Consider the following 19,978-nt stretch of genomic DNA (forward strand, 5'->3'; position numbering starts at 1 on the left):
AGTCGTATGTGCAAAGATAATGATATATTGTATCCATTAAAATATCACAAACATGATGTAAAAATAAAAATGTATACTGAATAATATTAACTGATACATGCTAGACAAAAAGCTATATAAAGACTAAAGCTAATTGGAGAACAGGCGGTAGATAATCATGATAAAAAATAGAAGAAAAAAATAGACAAATGAAAAAGTATGGTATTTGGGGTGACCCAGCCATTTCCCCACTCCAGTCATTCAAAATTGCTTCATCTAATACTTTGAATTCACCTCTGGCCATAATCTTTGGGCCCCTTACTGCTTCCTCACTGTCACCAAGGACTTTCAGACCTGCCAGCTGCCTCAGGTCATCAGTTCCCATCTGGCCGGACAAGTCTGGAGGTCATTTCACCTGTGTCCCCCCACTAATCCCATACATCCCTAACCATTTCTGTCAGCCCCCAGTTTTATCCATACCTTCCCCTATGCCTGCACACCTGCCTGCAGAAGGTCAAAAAACTACTGTCTTCTTGATGCTTAGCCAGACCTCCACTACTACATCCCGGTTCTTTCGTGTATCTCTAGTAGAGAGAACCTGGTGGCCTCCATGGAGATGAACAGTCTCATCAGAACTACAAACCCTTCCCATTCTCCTTATCCCGGAGAAAACTGCCCCACTACTCTATGGAGGAGGGAACAGCCATCCCACAGGCACACCCCGGCTTCTTCCTTCTGCAGGTCGAAAGCACTCTAGCCCGACATGTAGTGGCCCAGTGGGTAGAGCACCAACCTGGAACGTTGAAGTCACTGAGGTTACCAGTTTGAAACCATGGGCTCGCTCAGTCAAGGCTCATACAAGAATCAATCAATGAATAACTAGAGTGAAGCAACTATGAGCTGATGTTTCTCACACCCTCTCTCTCAAAAAGAAAAAAACACTTTAAGATTTACCCTTTTCTCTTCTTTTTCATCCTGCCTCTCAAAGAGAAGGTTAAAAGGCTACAACGGTGAAGGTACTTAACAGAAGCCATTTTATTTTATGCTCACAAAATTCCCCTCATTTTACAGATGAGGAAACTGCAGCTTAGACTATTTAAATACATTATCCAAGGACCCTAACTGACCCCAAAGCCAACTAGACCCTGGGATGCCCCAGCTGTAAGCAGGTGACAAAATTAACAAAGCCAAGTCCTTGAGGGGGCAACAAGGGTTCTGAGCATGGACTAAGCTTTAGTCAGGACAGGGAGAGGGACACCCCCCCCCAGTCATGCTCTTCTGAAGCATTTACTTCTCCTACCCACAGGCACTTTCTCCCATCCCTACCAAGAACCCTTCTTCCAGCCCTGCTACTTACTGCCCTAGCTCTTCTCGTCCCTTTCTGAAATAAAACGTGATTCTACTCTCAGCCTTTCATTTCCTTCCCACCCACTCCACCTCAACCACTTTCAGTCTGCCTTCCACATCAACAAAGCCTGCTAAAGCCATTCTCAGAACCATCGCCAATGAACAAACCCAACAGTCTTTGCTCAGCTGTCATCCGCTCAAACCTTCATGAGGCATTTGGAAGTGCTGTCACTCTCTGCTCCTCCTCAGGGGCCTTGACTTTGGGTCACCCTGGTCTTCCTTCTCTTCCCTCCCCTCAGTTTCCCACAGGACAACATCTGTGCATGTCAGCAAATGTGTCAAGAACTACACAAAGCCCAGACAGGGGAAGCTCAAGTTCTAAGCATACAGTCCAAATATCATGTCATTTAATCCTCACTGCCACTCTGGGAGGTAAGCATTACTGGACACATGTTACAGAGAAATTTAAAAAAAAAAAAAACCTAATATTAAGCAATTTCCCCAAGTTTACCTGTAAGAGAAATAAACGCAGTTTTGATTATACAGGGTGGGGCAAAAGTTGGTTTACAGTTGTATGTGAAACACAGTTTATTCTTGTATTATTATTTAGTAATTATTGTATCATTTTCCAAATGAACAACTGTAAATCTACTTTTGCCCCACCCTGTAAAATACAGTAAGTACTGTACACTAAAAGATGCTAAGAGAATACGGAGGAACTGAGGTTTAAATGACAAGTTGGGCAGAGGAATTCTGATGTATGACAGGAAGGGAATGAACAGCACACATGAAGAAAAACGTATTCCAGAATGACCTTAGTTGCCTTATCTGTGAAATGGAGTGAGAACAAATGAGTTAGTATTTGCAAAGTGCTTAGAAGAGTGTCTGGCCTATAGCATGGTATCTGTAACTGTTTATTACATAAAATAAGTAGCAAAAAAAACCCGATCAGTATGGTAATGCACAGGGTGCATGTGGCTGGACAGAAGGGTGGGTGGTCAGGGGAGCCTGTAAAGAACCCACAGCACCGTGCTAGGGGGTCTGGCCAGACAGGGCAACCCACCCCGTTCCCGGCACCTGCACCAGTTAACGGGCAGAAGAAAGTGCCAGAGCACCAACCTCCTAGTAACAAATCACACACGTTCATTGTAGAGGCCTTAGAAAATACTAATGGCAAAAGAGAATACTAATACTAATGGCAAAAGAGAATCAAACGACCCTTAATTCCCAACAGAAGAAAATCACTGTTGACATCATGGACTTTGCAGACACTGCTCTGGGATCGTTTATCACCTGCCAGCTCTCTTAGTCCTCCAGCATTGGCTGCTTCTAAGACGCCCCTCTCCACCCACCACCCACCCTGGCTACTAAAAGCAGCTGTTAGATGCAGGTCAGTCTATACAGAAAAACAGGATGACTTGCATATGGAGTTTACTTATACCCCTTAAATTGCCGTTCTGTGATATATAATCTATTCATGTACTGTACTAATATTTGAGCTTATTGAGCCAAATACCTTGCTATGAACTTTGCAGACAAAAGTTCAAATTTAAGTTATTCATTCACTATGTCATCTATTACACCAAGCAGAGTAGCTTCTAAGCTCTGGAAGGGGGTTGAGAGTCTCCTCCAGAGGAGTTCACAGTAACATGGTGGGGGAAAGGACTAGAGGGGATGATTCACAATCAGAAACGATGAAGTCAGCAAACATGTGGTATGCTATCGAGGGGCAGTGATTGGCCAGGAGAAGCTGGAGAAGTTTCAGGGAGGAACTGATATTCTGCTTTGGTATTTAAAGGATAAGTAGGAGTTTCCTGTAGAGAAAGTGAAGAGTTCCTAGTAGGGAAAAGAAAAAAAAAGGACTAATTTGGGGAACAGAAATTCATCATGGCTGAAGCTCAGAGTGGTTCAGGGAAGTACAGGAAATGACAGCACAAAGTTTATTTGAGACCAAATTAGAAAGATGTTTATATGCCAGACTTAGGAGTGCGGATTTATCCTGAGTAGTTTTAAGTGGAGAAGGGAGTGGGGAGTGCTGAATGAGGTCTGCTTTCCAAACAATATTGATGGCAGTGTGATGAGCGGGTGGGGACAGGGGGCTAGCCAGGAGACTGCTAGTGTTCAGGCGAGAGATAATGAGGCATGCCCAGTCAAAGGCAGCAAGTCAGGTGAGAAGAGCAGGAATGCCAGAGTATCAAGAGGTAGAGTTCACATAACTTTGTGACCAATTAGAGGTGGAGATTAAGAGAGAAGGAATTAGGGAGCCTCGGGGATTCTGAGTTTGAGAGACCCTTAGACAGAGATGCAACAATACCTGTAGACAGAGACACCACAAATGACAGTGAGGAATACTGAAAGAGAATCAGGTTTGAGACGGCAAGGTTGGGAATGTTGTTTGAGTTGACTATTGGACAAGCAGGAGGAAATGTTTGGAGGGAGTTGCTCAAACTCAGAAATGCTTAGCGCTAAAGAGAATTCTGCTTTCCACAGCACATATGCAGTATATTTCGTAGTATGTGATTCCAGACACACCTCTGGGTAACCCTGAGAAGTTAGCAAGACCAAAGAAGCAAAGGTTGGAAACATTAAGAAATTTTCCATAGGAAACTCCAAGAGTTAATAAAATAGACATGTACACTCCAAACATCTGCTCTCTTTACACCTGGTTTTCACACTCCAGTTAACCAGAGTTAACACCTAGAACAGATAGTCAATGTACAGTTTTTTCTCCACTTAGACTACTTAGAATTTCTTTCATGAGAAAATTACTTCATGATCTTCTAAGTGTGCTATATTTTATTGTTAATATTGTGGCCCAGGAAGAAATATCCAAGATTATTATTTTCATATGAGGTTTCTCTTTTATTTCTATAGCCTTCACCCTACCCACAAGGGTAAAAATCACAATTAAGCTGAGACCTCCCCTTTCTCATTTTTGTATCCTCTGAGCTGAGAAGACTGCTTAATAGATGTTTATTAAACTGTGTGTTAAGCCAGCCTGCAAAGAAGTATGACTGATCTTGTGTGTGTGTGTGTTTATCCATTTCTGTACATCTTCTATAGCCTCTACAAAGCTTAAGCTCCTGTCCCCTACAAGTCTTACAAGATCTTACAAGGTACACTGTTTTTCTTTAATTTCCAGAATAATCAGTATTTTTAAAATATCAATATCAATACTAAATTAACAGAAATTAAAATTTTAAATAAACACAAACATCCAGGGCTAGCCCCCGGGTGTACTTGAGAAGTCAGTTGTTCATCTTCAGTTGACACCCTCACATCCACCTGCCACCCCTTTCTTCCTAAGCCTCTGAGTCCCCATGATGCACAGTGAAAGATACACAGAATTTTCCTCCGTATTGCAAATGATCCCTCCCTTTTCCCCATCCTAACTTTTAGCCCTACATGTGACTATTCCCAGCTGCCTGCCACAGGAGAAATTTACTGGATGAATCACCTCTGTGTTGCAATTGGACCTCAGGTAGGAAGCATGAGCTTTGCAGACAGGCAGATCCTGATTTAGCCTCTGCTTTGCCACTGAGAAGTCTCGTGACTGAGGGCTAGCTCTGTCTCCCCGTAGTTCCTTCCTCTGTAGGAATAGGATAATAATGCTCACTTTGCTACGCTTTTAGCAGGAAAAGAGATAACCGCACATAGGTGCTCAATACAGTGTCTGGCTCCGGGAAGTCACTTCCTAAATGGCAACACTGACTATTAATTAGTTTTCACAACAATTCCAGGAAGTTGTTAGGAAACTGAGCATCAAAGCAGTTATGAGATTGGCTAAGAGCCTGAGCCAGAATTGAACCCAGATCTCTCAAAAACACTAAAGCTTTTACCTGACTCCATGTCTCTCAAGCTGGAATGTTTTGAGGTGCTTATAAAAAATGAAATTATCTTATGTCAAACTCTAACAATTTATAGAGCACCCACTATGAGCTAGGTACTACATTTACCTCTTCATATGGATAACACAATGAATCTTCACATTATAACAGAAGAATTCTTGTATCCATTAATAGGTGAAAAATCAGAACTTCAAGGATATAACTAACTTGACAAAAGTCACAACAAACCAACATTTGACCTCTAATTCCAACCTTGATTTCTTAAGTGCCACATACACTTGACATCACTTAACTAAGTACATATACTCAGTGGAAATTTCTTATGCTTATAGTTCTCAGCAACTATAAGACCAGAGCAAGTTCACAAATGAAATAAAAACCAAACTATACAATAACCACATTACATGAACGTGATGGATGGAAGGGGTATTTGCTGGAATGGGAACCTTCTCCCAAAGCCAGTTCTTTTGGGGTCCACATGCTTGTGTCACTGTGTGTCATGCAGTGCCCTCTTCCTCCCATTTTCTCAGTTCAAACTACAGGACCTCTGCTGTACACACCCTGCCATCCTGTCATTAGGCTTCCATTTGGCACCGCTAAATTTTCTCATGTTCATTCAGCCTTTGGTCTTTCTCAATAGGACACAATTAAAACAGACCATAAATACAAACTCAAAAATGGCTACTGACATGGCATAGTTTAGTGACAAGGGAACGTCCAGAGAATACAGACAAAACACATGTTATATACACAATAATATATAAATAAAATTCCTAGAACTTGCGGTCTTTGGCAGATGGATAGCACCAAAACCTACCGCTAACCTTCACCACATGCCAACGTGACAGTTCCTTCATTCAGCCACATTCATCAAAGATTGGATCTGGCTTCCTTCTACCATCAGCAAGGCACTGATACCAAAGGATCATGATGGAGATAAAAAAGTACAAAACTTCTTGCCCTTAAGAAATTTACAACTACACACTTGCTAAGGTTAAGGAGAGGAATGATAATGTTGACAGTGAAAGGTCAGGTGGGTCAACATCATACGAGTTCCAATCAACTCTTAAAAAGAAAAGAAAGAAGATGACACATTCTACACTAAAAAGCACTAATGAGCCAAAAAGCCTGTTCTGTTCATGAGGGTAGCTCTCCCCTTTCCACTCAGAACAGAGTTAAAGGCACAGATCCCAAGTGCCACGGGACACGTTAACCAGGAGAAACAAAGAAAACCTCAGGAGGAATTTCACATTTCTCTTCTGGATGTTGGAAATAATTTTGATGGAGACCTTCCTGGCATCAGAAGTAGAATATATAAAATATAAAGTAATTTCCAACTTGGTGATTCTATAATAAAATGCCCCCTCTTTACCAAGGACTAAATTCTAGTGAAAAATGAAAGAAAGCAAAAACAAAAACTTGACATTTTAATATTTTTCCTTCCTTTAACTAGTTCACAGTCATAATTACTAACTAGGTACTTCGCATTTTTGTAAAGTGCTGATGTAGATTATTATACGGTTTCCGGGAAAAATTTTTTTACTGTGTTTAAAGCTAAAGCTTGTTTAAGTTTTTTCCTGATTGGTCATTCCTCTTATGATTTTCCTATACTCCTAGCAACCCACTTCCCAACTCCCCAAAGGCACTTCTAAAAATATTGTCAGGTATGTTTTATGACAATTGAAAGCAAAACTTACCAACATAGTGTTTTGAAATAAGTCTAAAAGTGGTTTACCTCATTTAACTTTTAAATTTAGTAAAATTAGAATGAGTTATGTAGAAATAAATGTATATAAATCCTTACTTCATAAATTTCACATAACAGACTTCCAAATTCAAGGAATTCTAGAATAGTCGATCTAAAGATTACAAATCTTTTGCAGCAGAGATGATGCCAGTAATCACAGATTGCCACGCTTTCCTCTTCCTCCTAAGTGCCCAGCTAGGCTGCATTTTGCCAGCTCCATTCATTTAGGTGAGGACATGGGACTGAGCTCCAGTCAAGGGAGTGCAGTGGAAGTGATGTAACCCCACTTCCTTCCTCTAACACCGTACACACCATTCTCCATGTTCTATTTCCTCCCTTGTCTCCCAGCTGGATGTAGACAACTCACTGGAAGATTCTATGAGACAAGACCACAAGACAATAGATTGCTAATGGATACAAGATTTTTGTTTTGGGTGATGACTATGTTCTAAAAGGCGAAAGGTATATGTGATCTGAAGAGAAACCAGAGTATGATGATGACTATATTCTAAAATTGATTGTAATGATAGTTGCACAACTCTGAACATACTAATGTAACACAGGAGGTCCGGATCTGGAAAACTGATCCAGTATCATTGTGAGATCCCAAAGAAACCACAAGAAGGACCAGAGGGAGCGAACATAGCCTTCATTACTTACATACAGGGGCAGCAGCAATGGCAGCCAGTCGGTGAAAGCTCCACACCCTGTTGGAGGGAGCTGCAATTTTTGTAGCTAAGCCCTGGGCAATTGCTCCAGCAAAATTCTTTGTCTATAGGCAAGCAAGCAGACAAGGTGGGGGAAAGTGTACGTGCTGTTCTGTGATGTTTCTCATTGATAACATCTGGTGATTCAGCTTCTATGTCCTTAGTAAAACCTCAGCTGTAGTTTTATTACCCTATCTTCCATAACTCATAGCCAGCCTGCATGACCTGACCACGAGGCCAGGGACTAGGGAGGGGAAAGGGCCATGTCCAGCATGGACCCTCCAACTAAAAACTACTGAATTACACAACTTCAAAGGGTAAAATATATGGTGTGTGAATTATATCTCAATAAAGCTGTTAAAAAAAATAAAGAAAAACAATGAAGCCACTAGATGGAAGGAGCCTGGATCCCTGAATCACCATGTGGAAGGTAATTTACACATAGCATTAAGCAAAAAATAAACTGTCTATTATATGGTAAGGCATTAACTTTGAGGGAATTGCATGTTATGGTAGTGAGCTACCTTAAAGATGACCCCACATCTCAGCTGCTCAATACTTCAGACTCTGTATCCAGAAAGGAAATATGTTGAATTAAATTACTGTTTTGCAAAATACGCTATATGGTAATGACTGAAGTAGTTTTGGGTAGAATATGGACAGATATTTACTTTTATTATATTTAGTTTTATGGCTACTTTTTTTTTTTCTGAAATTGGAAACAGGGAGGCAGTCAGACAGACTCCCTCATGCGCCTGACCAGGATCCACCCGGCATGCCCACCAGGGGGCAATACTATGCCCATCTGGGGCATTGCTCTGTTGCAACCAGAGCCATTCTAGCGCCTGAGGCAGAGGCCACAGAGCCATCCTCAGCACCCGGGCCAACTTTGCTCCAATGGAGCCTTGGCTGCGGAAGGGGAAGAGAGAGACAGAGAGGAAGGAGAGGGGGAGGGGTGGAGAAGCAGATGGGCGCCTCTCCTGTGTGCCCTGGCTGGGAATTGAACCCGGGACCCCTGCACGCCAGGCCGATGCTCTACCACTGAGCCAACTGGCCAGGGCCTTTATGGCTACCTTTTATTAATGGTTTTTCATTTACCAATACAGTTTCCTTTTAAAAATCAGTGTGGAAGGAAAAAATGTGAAATTACTTAAAGGAATACATTAAACAAATTACATTACTATACAGATGGTACAAATATATGTCAAAATCATGTAGGTTATATGTATAATGGCTGAAGTTTGGTTAGTAATGGGTTAAATTATCTCTTTGTATCTAATTCTAATATTCCTTGATTTTTGTTATTTTGTACTTGTCACTGTATTCTTCCACCACCTGGCTGGCCAGGAATAGCTCCCACTATATGAGTTAAGAATATTATTGGCCGGTTGGCTCAGTGGTAGAGCGTCGGCCTGGCATGCAGGGGTCCCAGGTTCGATTCCCAGCCAGGGCACACAGAAGAGGCACCCATCTGCTTCTCCACCCCTCCCCCTCTCCTTCCTCTCTGTCTCTCTCTTCCCCTCCCTCAGCCAAGGCTCCATTGGAGCAGAGTTGGCCAGGGCGCTGAGGATGGCTCTATGGCCTCTGCCTCAGGCGCTAGAATGGCTCTGGTCACAACAGAGTAACGCCCTAGATGGGCAGAGCATCGCCCTTTGGTGGGCATGCCGGGTGGATCCCAGTCGGGCACATGCGGGAATCTGTCTGACTGCCTCCCCGTTTCCAACTTCAGAAAAATACAAAAAAAAAAAAAAAAAAAAGAATATTATTGATTTATGTGGAACAAGATTCAATCCACAGGTATGCATTCAGTGAAAACTTCCATGGATATTACAGTAATGATTCTTAGCGACAAGAATTATTGTCAAGCATTCCAGCACAAATCCCAAATGCCTACTTGTTCCTACCACCATAGAGTTTCAATTATTTCTTACTGATAAGTTTCAAAAAATGTAGAAATAGGGAAAGAATTTTTATAGCAACATTTTGCTTCTGGGGAAGACATCCCCCAGGACACATTTCCTACCTAGAATGGTACACAGGAAAATGTTTTCCTGGGAAATAAGAACACATATGAAACATAGTGTTGGGATTTAGGCTCTGAACCTGGCAGCGTAGGTAATAATGACGAGTCTCTTTGGGGTAAACTTAAATATACTAAATCAGAGCATCTAATTTAACCCAGATTCAGATAATAAACATAACAGATAATACTTACACAGCACTATGTGCCAGGGACTGCCCCACGGGTTTACATAAAGTAATGCATTTAAGCCTTATAATAACCATTCTACCACCCTGCCTCTCCAAAAATGTCAAGAGCAAAGATACTTGTGGGAAATCTGGAACTGGGTCAAAGCAGGAGAAAGGGCTTTCACATGGCAGATCTGTGAGAAAGAACAGCTCCTGGCCAGTAAATTGCACATAAAATGCCTACGATAGGCTTAGCATACTGAGCTAGACATCAGGGGAAGTCAGGATGCTTACTATCACTATATATATATATACACGTTCACATTAGGTTTGCAAGCACAATACCACAAAAATACTTCACTTCTCTGAAGTACTCTCCTACAATTTGAATGTGTATGCTGATATCTAGAGCTTCGTTTTCATTGTCTAAAATGCAGATGACTGCTTATCAGGTTATAACCATGAATTTTTCAGTTTTAACAACATAATTAATTCTACTTATTGCCACAACTAAACCTAAGCTCTTGTGAAGCCAACTCATAAAGAAATAGAAGCTCAGAGAGTCATCTTCTACACTAGATTATGGTAAGCTTGTCATCCCAGATCAACAAAGCTCTCTAACTCCTATATGCCTGCCAAAATATTCTTCCCAGGTTGATTTGGCATCTTACTGAAAACAAATTTCTCTATAACTCCAGGATTTCTAGCTAGTGTATGAGAGCCTCTTTAGCAAGAAGTAAAGAAATATGGGAATATTTCCTACCTGCAGAGACCTTATCATCTAGGTAGGAAATAAGACACACTCAGCATTTCAATGCTCTAACAGGACTAAGTATGGTTCTCAGCCCACAGTTATTTTGAATTTCAGATGAGAAATAGAATAATGACAGACAAAGCATTGTCTTGGGTCTGTTGAATCTGCAGGATGCCAAAGAGCCACAAATTCAAGAGGCAATAGGCTGGTTCCACTGTTCAAGAAAAAAGGACTGGATACTTCTGTCTGCCAGAGAAGTCTGCCTAATAGGAGGTGATTAGAGACAGACTGGCCAATGCAAGTGATGGGAAGGAAAGAAAAGGGACTTTAAATAACAAGACAGAAGTTATTAGGAAAACAACTTGTCAAGTTGATTAATTCTATGGAAATTTAAGTGAACAATGTGCACAACAATTGACTAGACTGCTAGAATCTCTTTGCCTACATAAACTTTAAAAAAAACTTGACTGAATATGCCACAATATTTTGAGTATTGTTTTAATGTTTTCACATAACAGTTGATATGTCACAATGGTTCACAGCACAGCTTCCGTGTGAGGCAGACCTGCATTTAAATGCCAGCTTTGTGGCCCCATGAGAATTAATTAACCTCTTAGTCTCCATTTCCTCATCTGTAAAATGAGGATATTAAAATAACCTACCTTCTAGATTGTTGTGAGAATTATAAAATGCTTATGAAGCACTCAGCACAATACCTGGCCCCAATATAATCACTAAAATAAGTTACTTAGTATAATTATTTTTGCCTTCAAATATAAGACTTCTAAAACCTTTCAGTATTAAACTTTTTTCTCCACAAATAGAACCTTAATTTTTTCAACCATGCAGTCTCTGATTTTGTTATAGACATCAATAAGAAAATAGGATTTAACAGAGATCTTTTAAATATTACTGGCTTTTGCACTGTATCTTTAGGTTACATACTAGTATTTTTTCACTTTTTCCTTGGAAGAATTCAGTAAATATTCCAAGACCTCAAAAAATATGGGACTAAATAATTATGTTTGACTACAGTGCATAAAAAAAATCACAAAACTAGGGAAATAGGATAATCGCAGAACCTCTTTCTCTTGAAAGAAAATAATATTTTAAACAGTCATTTTTTAAAAGTAATTAAGTCCTGTCAATTACCACAGAAATGGAGGAAGAGTCCAGCAACACTTAAGACAATATTTGCTGAGCATCTACTACATGCTAGATCAGGGGTCCCCAAACTTTTTTACACAGGGGGCCAGTTCACTGTCCCTCAGACCGTTGGAGGGCCAGACTGTAAAAAAAACTATGAACAAATCCCTATGCACACTGCACATATCTTATTTTAAAGTAAAAAAAATAAAACGGGAACAAATACAATATTTAAAATAAAGAACAAGTAAATTTAAATCAACAAACTGACCAGTATTTCAATGGGAACTATGCTCCTCTCACTGACCACCAATGAAAGAGGTGCCTCTTCCGGAAGTGGGGCGGGGGCCGGATAAATGGCCTCAGGGGGCCGCATGCGGTCTGCAGGCCATAGTTTGGGGACCCCTGCACTAGATAATATGCTAAGCACAACAGACGTAAAGGTTAAAAAATATGGTCACAGGCCCTGGCTGGTTGGCTCAGCGGTAGAGCGTCGGCCTGGCATGCGGGGGAACGGGGTTCGATTCCCAGCCAGGGCACATAGGAGAAGCGCCCATTTGCTTCTCCACGCCCCCCCTTCCTCTCTGTCTTTCTCTTCCCCTCCCGCAGCCAAGGCTCCATTGGAGCAAAGATGGCCTGGGCGCTGAGGATGGCTCCTTGGCCTCTGCCCCAGGCGCTAGAGTGGCTCTGGTCTCGGCTGAGTGACCCCCCGGAGGGGCAGAGCATCGCCCCCTGGTGGGCAGAGCATCGCCCCTGGTGGGCGTGCCGGGTGGATCCCGGTCGGGTGCATGCGGGAGTCTGTCTGACTGTCTCTCCCTGTTTCCAGTTTCAGAAAAATACAAAAAAAAATATATATATGGTCACTGTTGCCTGATCAGGCGGGGGAGCAGTGGATAGAGCATTGGACTGGGACACGGAGAACCCAGGTTTGAAACCTTGAGGTCACTGGCTTGAGTGTGGGATCATAGATATGACACCATGGTTACTAGCTTGAACCCAAAGGTCACTGGCTTGAGCCCAAGGTCGCTGGTTTGAGCAAGGGGTCAGTCGTTCTGCTATAGCCCCCAGGTCAAGGCACATATGAGAAAGCAATGAATGAACAACTAAGGTGCCTCAACGAAAAATTGATGCTTCTCATCTCTCTCCCTTCCTGTCTGTCTTTCCCTCTCTGACTCTTTCTCTGTCTCTGTAAAAAAATTAATAAATAAAAAAAATATATATATATATAAACGTATTTTTCACTCCATAAGACATATGAGCATTTTCTCCTCCTCTTTTGGGGGAAAAAAATGTGTCTTATGGAGCGAAAAATACAGCATATATATATATATGGCGCTACTGTATTTACTTAAGAGAAATGAAAGTTATGAAGGTCTCTGACCACACAAAGACATACACAAGAATATTAACAGCAGTGTTATTTGTAATAGCTTAAAAGTGGAAACAACCCAAAAGTCCATCAACTGGTGAATAGATAAATAATTGTGGTGTGGACAGACACTGTAATTCTTCACAGAGATAAAAAGAAGTGAAATATTGATAAAACAAAATGGATGCATTTCAAAATACTATGCTGGGTGAAAGAAGCTATTTTAAAAGAGCACAAATGTTTGTTCTAGCATTCCAGTATATCTGAACTAACATATAGTGACAAAGATCAGATCACCAATTACCTAGGAACGGTACGAATGAAAGGGGAGGTATGAATTACAAAGAGGAAACTTTGAGGTGATAAATATGTTCATTATTTTATTGTAGTGATGGTTTCATGACATGTTCACATGAAACATGACTATACCTCAATAAAGTTGAAAAAATATGGTCCCTTTCCTCAGGGACCTTGATATCTGGCAAGTATTGGAAACTATGAAATGTTTTGCTAATACTTTAGTGTTTAAATCACAGATTTCAAAAAGAACCACCAACAAAATGAACAAAAGAATAATAAGTACAAAGATTCAACAAAATAATTTCAGTTTATAATGGGCCAAAAGTAGGCAATCAATCGTCTCTTATTTAAATGAAGGCTTTGACTTAGGATTTATTCGAATTTGGAAAGAACTCATCCATTCATCTGATTCATCAGTATTACATGAATTTCTGCTTAATGAATAAATTGAACACCTTCCCCGCAAACTGGTGCCTGATCCAATCCTCCTTTTTCTTCCTTTTCTTCACCCCCTTCCTTGAGGCAGGCATAATGCATCTCAGTGAGGACAGATGCGCCTGCCTCCTGGGCACCGACCACAGCGCCTGGTGTGTCAGAGCCTGGTACATGGCAGGTGCCCAGTGACTCTGCTGAATAAGTCAAGAAATAAATGAGGCCATGAATGAATAGGAGGGGCATCGGTGATGTGGAGAGGAGGCCTTTCTCAGGTCTAATTCCACAATATCCAGTCACAGCCACCACTTTTCTCTACTAAACCATTTCAGAGGAGAGTTTCGGCTTGCTTTTCCTTTTGCCGCTGTTCTGTTGGACATATACCATACCAGGTGGGCACAGGCATGCTGAAATTCACCAGGACCCAAGAGGCCCTGCTTCCTCTGCCTCTGTTCTACTGACACTCATTAGTTCACATGTGAACACCCTATCAACGGAGTGACTGGCATATCACAATCCTCCGAGAGACTCCTAACTACTGTCGGGAACCTCTCTTCAACCACAGAGGTGTCACTGCAAATCTCTGCCACCATTTTTTTTTACAGCAAAAGAGAAGGAAGGTACTTTAACCTAGATTACAGCCCTTGAGTTTGTATGGTTAACACTTACTAATAAGTAGCACTTTGCTCTAAAGATTCTATGTGTATGTGAGTGTTAAGTGTGTGCATGTGTGTGTGTGTGTCCTGAGGCTCCCCAGTAGACACTACACGTATATTCAGGGTTTGATTTTTAATGACACTTTCTATCTTTCTGAAGGTGTCAATAACTAGATCACAGAACACAATCTCTCATCAAGAGGAACTTGGGGGAGATAAGCTTTGTGCATTTCTGGTGGGTGAGAGTTACAGACAACACACGAAGTGAGGTGCATAGATAAACATTGCATTTCCGGGTAGGTGGTAGGTGGCGGTGACGGCTAGTAATGCAAACACATTGTGGCTTTTGCCTGCGGTCTGAAACTACTGCTGCAGCACAGCGGGGGCACAGTCCCCAGCCCCACCATGGCCGAATGGACTGGGGAAGTGATGATGCAGGGTGATGACAGTCCTGGAGGAGGAAAGCCCAGGGACCATTATCCCAACCTCACTCTGGGAGGCTGGCTTGACTCGCAGGCAGGACTTGTTTCAGGACAGTAGAAAATTTGGGAGGTCCAAAGCCTCTAGGATGCTTTACCTCTATACTGCCCAGACCAGACCAGTTCTTCCATTGAAAAAAAAACCAACACAAAAAACCTTTCTGTGTTTATCTAATGCTAATGGAAAACAAAGTATAAATTGGAAACACAGTTGACTTAAAATGCAACTAAGCTTTGTTAGAGTATTGCAAAAGAAGAGCATTCACCTGGGCTTTCAGTAAGCATCCACTGGACCATATCTAATATTTCTCCAGTTCTCCTCAGCGTTAAAGGGATCACACTGCAGTTTGCTTTCTCAAACACCTTTAAAATATTAAACTACATACATTGTCAGCTTCCCCGTACTGCTACCTGCCCCAGAGAGAGCAATATCTCCTCCTATATTTTTCCAAAAAGATCATTAGCTACGCTGGAAAAAGTTTCTCTCTTTTGCTCCTAGTGGGGTTTCAGGGGGTGGAAGAGGGAGTAGGTGAGAGAGTGAGGAGGTGGACCCGGGGACAAGGAATCGTCATGAGAACACGAGCAAGAGAGAGAAGATGTGTATCTCAGGTCGAGGTCTGTAGTAACAGAAGATGACTTGCCCATCAGTTCTCCCCTTAGTAAGATATTCAAAGAGAAATACACAAAATTGCCTAGTTCTGTGGGTTTCAATGGGTCTCAAGGCGCCCATCACTGCTTTGACTGTGGTTTCTATGGGGATGCTCACTTTGTGTTACAATGAACAAATTTACAGAAAAGTTTGTAGCACAACCCCTCAAGTGGGGACATTCTAGAGATAAAATTATTTTTCAAACAATTTTTCCATTGACTGAGTACGCTGGATGACATCAAGGAAGTTCTGTTATGTTTTGAAGTGTGGTGACAGCATTAAGGTTCTACTGAAGACGGGGACTCCTTGTCCTTTGGGGATGGACACTGAAGCATCTGCCGAAGAGATGACGAGACTGGTACAAGATAAGAGGAGTGGGAGGCATTGGCTACAAGATAGCCGGGGCGGGAGGAAGTGTGAGTCAGAGGTACTTGGAAGGGTGGTGGGTACGTGGGGGTGACTACTATTCTGTCTACTCTTGAGTATGTTTGAAACTTTCCATAATAAAAGTCAAAAAATACTTTTTCCCATCATATTTTTTACAATCCTGATCAAATTTGTTGCTGGGTCTACTTACAAAGAATTTTTACGAAAATACAGAAAGTTATGTACCATTATAAACTGGTTGGCAAAAAGTGGGGATGTGCACATTGACTTAACTGCTACTAGTAAAGCTTAAGCAACCTGTGGTGATGTGGACCCTGGGTTCAGAAGAAAAAGCAACAATACCTGATGTGGACTCAAATGCTCTTAAAGGTCGTGTTTCCACAGCCCCTTGCATCATCAATCTCCATAGCAACCGTAGGACTACTGACCTTGCTGCGGTCATGAGTTATTTAGCATCTGCGTTTTACAAGTGGGTAGATGGGGCACCGAGGACAAAAGAAGATGTAGAATTCTAAGCTGTAGAGCTCTACTCTCTATCAGCTATCCCAGCTGGCAGCCATAATTTCACTATTCATCTCCTCTTAGTTTGCTAATGTACCCTACCTCGCAAATACTCTAATAAAAAATAATCCAAGTTGCAGAGTATATGGACATCCCCAGAGATAACTGTCAGTGCCAGTGTCCAAGACCCAGGCCACTCACTGCGAGCCCGGCAGCACTTGGCAGTGGGGACATTATCTGTTTAATTTTCTCTTCCTTTACCCCTTCGCCTCCCTTCTGGTGGTGCAGAGGTACCACATCACAACACCTCGACAGCAACCAGACTCGGAAGGCTTTCGAAGAACTTGTAGGAGTTACTGTAGTAACTCCATTGAGTACATCTGAAACCTCCGTATTACCAAGCACAGGCTTTTAAGTAGAGTCAGAAGGAGAGGTGGCTTTTGCAATCTATTCACTAGGGTAACAGCTGGTCAAAGCATAAGAAATTTTTGTAAGTCATAAATGATCAAATATCAGATGGTTTATTTTAATGCACTATGCACATTTAATATATTTTGGGTCTACTCAAATACCTCACATTCTGAAATAAGAGGCCTCCTATACTTTTTCTGACCTCTACATATCATAAATGCAGTTATTATCAGTGAGATTCCTGTTGGACACCTGATGCCCACAGTAGGATAAATGACTCACAGGGACGGGCATGGTGCCCACATGCACCTGTCACCAAGCTCACCCAGCAGTCAAAACTTAATCAATACTTGGTGTGGACAATCTAGGAAAATGTTGAAATGCGAATTAGACTTATCACAGCAAAATCAAAACATCAGACAGTTAATCTAGAATAACAGCAATTATTTTAATATACTATTTTGATTGCCAAATTGACGTTTCATGGATATCATGATTGTGAATTTCACAATCTGTAAACTTTTCATTCCTCATTATGAAAGGAATAGTTTATGTCCCCAAGTCAGAAAGTCTCATACTATATAGACAGGGTATTAAACAAAGTCAAGAATCAACTCAAATACCTTCACACCTTTCTTTCTATTAACTTCTCTACACCTCCCAACACCTTCAACTCTTACAGTCAACACTTTTGTCGCATTTGTTCTTGTTTTCAGGAATTTCCAACTGACGGGGAAGAGATGATTACTCACAAGGCAATGTGAGAAGTTCATCACTGAACAAAATGCAGAGGGACACAAAGAAAGCAGCAGTTAATTCTTGCAGAAGAGTCAGAGAAGGCTACGCCACAGAGGTGCCTCTTGGCGCTGAGCCCTGACTCCTCAGTAAGGGTTTTCCCAGCAAAGAAAAGAGAAAAAAGAACATCATAAGTGAAGGCATGTAGCTACAAAAGAGCACAGCAGGTTCGGGGATGGCAGTGTGACAGTGTGTTCAGATGCACTGAGGAGCACAGGTGGAAGAGGCAGGAGAGGAGACTGGGAGGGCAGGATGGGACCAGATTATGCAGGCTCCGTAAGTAATGCTAAGATGTTGCACTTAATCTTCAAGACAATGGGGAGCCATGGCCTTACCTAATTATATTTTGGCATGCAAGGGCTCCGGCTGGTAAAACAGAAAGCTGAGCCTGGCCCTGTTACTTGGTATGCCATATTTTTTTTAAGAGGAAGAAAAACTGGGTAGCTTTTTAAAAATAAAAATAGCCTTGGCCAACTGGCTCAGTAGGAGCATCAGCCCAGCATGTAGAAGTCCTAGGTTCAATTCCAGGACAAGGCACACAGGAGAAGCGCCATCTGCTTCTCCACCCTTCCCCCTCTCCTTTCTCTCTATCTCTCTCTTCCCTTCCCGCAGCCAAGGCTCCATTGGAGCAAAGTTGGCCAGGTTGCTGAGGATGGCTCCATGGCCTCCGCCTCAGGCACTAGAATGGCTCTGGTTGCCACGGAACAACGCCCCAGATGGGCAGAGCATCGCCCCCTGGTGGGCTTGCCAGGTGGGTCCCGGTGGGGTGCATGCGGGAATCTGTCTCTTTGCCTCCCTATTTCTCACTTCAGAAAAATACAAAATAAATAAAAGCACAAAATACTTTACTTTGTTTTATATATCTCATAACTCATTAGACCAAGAACCAGCAGGACTTGAACAAGAGTGTTCTGCTTAAGAGCAAAGACTCTGGAGCCAGAATGCCTGAGTTTGAATCCTGGCTCTGCCACTTACTCGCTGTGTTTTCTTGGCCAAGTTCTCTCTGTGCTTTGGGTTTTCTTAGCTATACAATGGGATAAATAACAGCACCAAAACTTCATAAGTTTGTTGCAGGAATTAACAGTCAATTCATGTTAAGCTTTCAGAACAAAGATGACAAACGGTAAAGGCTTGATAAATTTAATTATTATTTTTAAAATTGTATTAGTCCTTCAGGGAAAATAAAAGCAAAAGCCACTAGTTCTGTTTAAGGAAAGACTCTCACACCTACCTTCTAGATGCCAGGAAAGATCTTCTTAGAAATGATGTCAAATTTGACTGCCTTATAAAATAATGAATGAGCTTCTTCCTAGAATCATGACAAATATCAGTTCCCTAGGAGGACATAATAGAAATGACCACTATCTACCAACATCCACTTAATAACAAAAAAAAAAATCACCCTTTACTTCATGGGTCTTATAATTTTGTTTTGAAAAAGGACGGTTAATGCCTCATGTGACTGTACTATTTTTACCTTTTGGGGTTATTATTTTTGTTGTCATACAGTATGAAACCAATACTGAATCATAAAGAGGCTATATTAGTACTTCCTTTTAACGTTAGAAACCGTTGGTCACTGGTAACTCACAACCTTAACACACAGAGCAGAAAGCACCTTTACTTAAAATTTTCTCTTCCTTTTAGGTATAATAATATTACAAAGATATGCCTTTGCCAGCTTGTTAGACTTTCTTGAGCACTTAATGTATTGATGAATATAAAGATTAGTATTCATCTAATTCCATCTATATATACAATTTAGCCAAAGAAAAAGTATCACAAAATTAGCCAGAAGCAGAGTAGTGTGATGAATGGTTCTGGGCTCGTGAATCCGACAGCCTAAGCTGGGTTCTGGGCTCTGCCACTTACTGGCTCCATAAGGGAGGCACTCAACCTGTCTGTCCTTCAGCTTCCTCATCTGTAAAATGGAATGCTAACTGCATTTACCTTTTAGAGTTAAGAGGATTAAAGTTACTACTTGCAAAGGACATAAGACCATGCACAAGATGTGGTAAGCACTATAAAAATATTTGGCAAATACAAACAAAACAAGCCTACAAACGGGCCACCAGCCCTTCCATTCCTAAACTCAGGAGGCAATCTTGATTTTCATTGTGCAAAAGGGCGGGTAGTCAGGATGACTAGGAAATGATAAAAAAGAATATGTTTTCTATTGTCTCTGTTTTTAAAGTAGGAATATCTTCCTTTTTAGTGTTTTGTTTTTCTAATCAAATATTCAATAGAAGACTTTGTAATATTCTATCTGCATATGAACAGC

General features: G+C 41.5%; 1 protein-coding gene across 5 annotated transcripts in view; it reads right to left on the minus strand.

Annotated features, from left to right (window-relative positions):
* The window catches only part of TEC (tec protein tyrosine kinase), a 139,018-nt gene that overhangs the window by 66,377 nt on the left and 52,663 nt on the right, over positions 1-19,978 (minus strand). The window contains exon 1 of one of the 5 annotated variants that reach the window (XM_066384408.1): positions 18,929-19,017. The exons of the other annotated variants lie outside the window; for them this stretch is intronic. The gene's annotated coding sequence lies outside the window, so the exon portion shown is untranslated. Of the gene's footprint in view, positions 1-18,928; positions 19,018-19,978 lie in introns of those variants that run through there. 5 annotated transcript variants of the gene reach the window in all.

Source organism: Saccopteryx leptura, chromosome 5 (genome assembly GCF_036850995.1).
Source record: "Saccopteryx leptura isolate mSacLep1 chromosome 5, mSacLep1_pri_phased_curated, whole genome shotgun sequence".
Taxonomy (NCBI): Eukaryota; Metazoa; Chordata; class Mammalia; order Chiroptera; family Emballonuridae; genus Saccopteryx; species Saccopteryx leptura.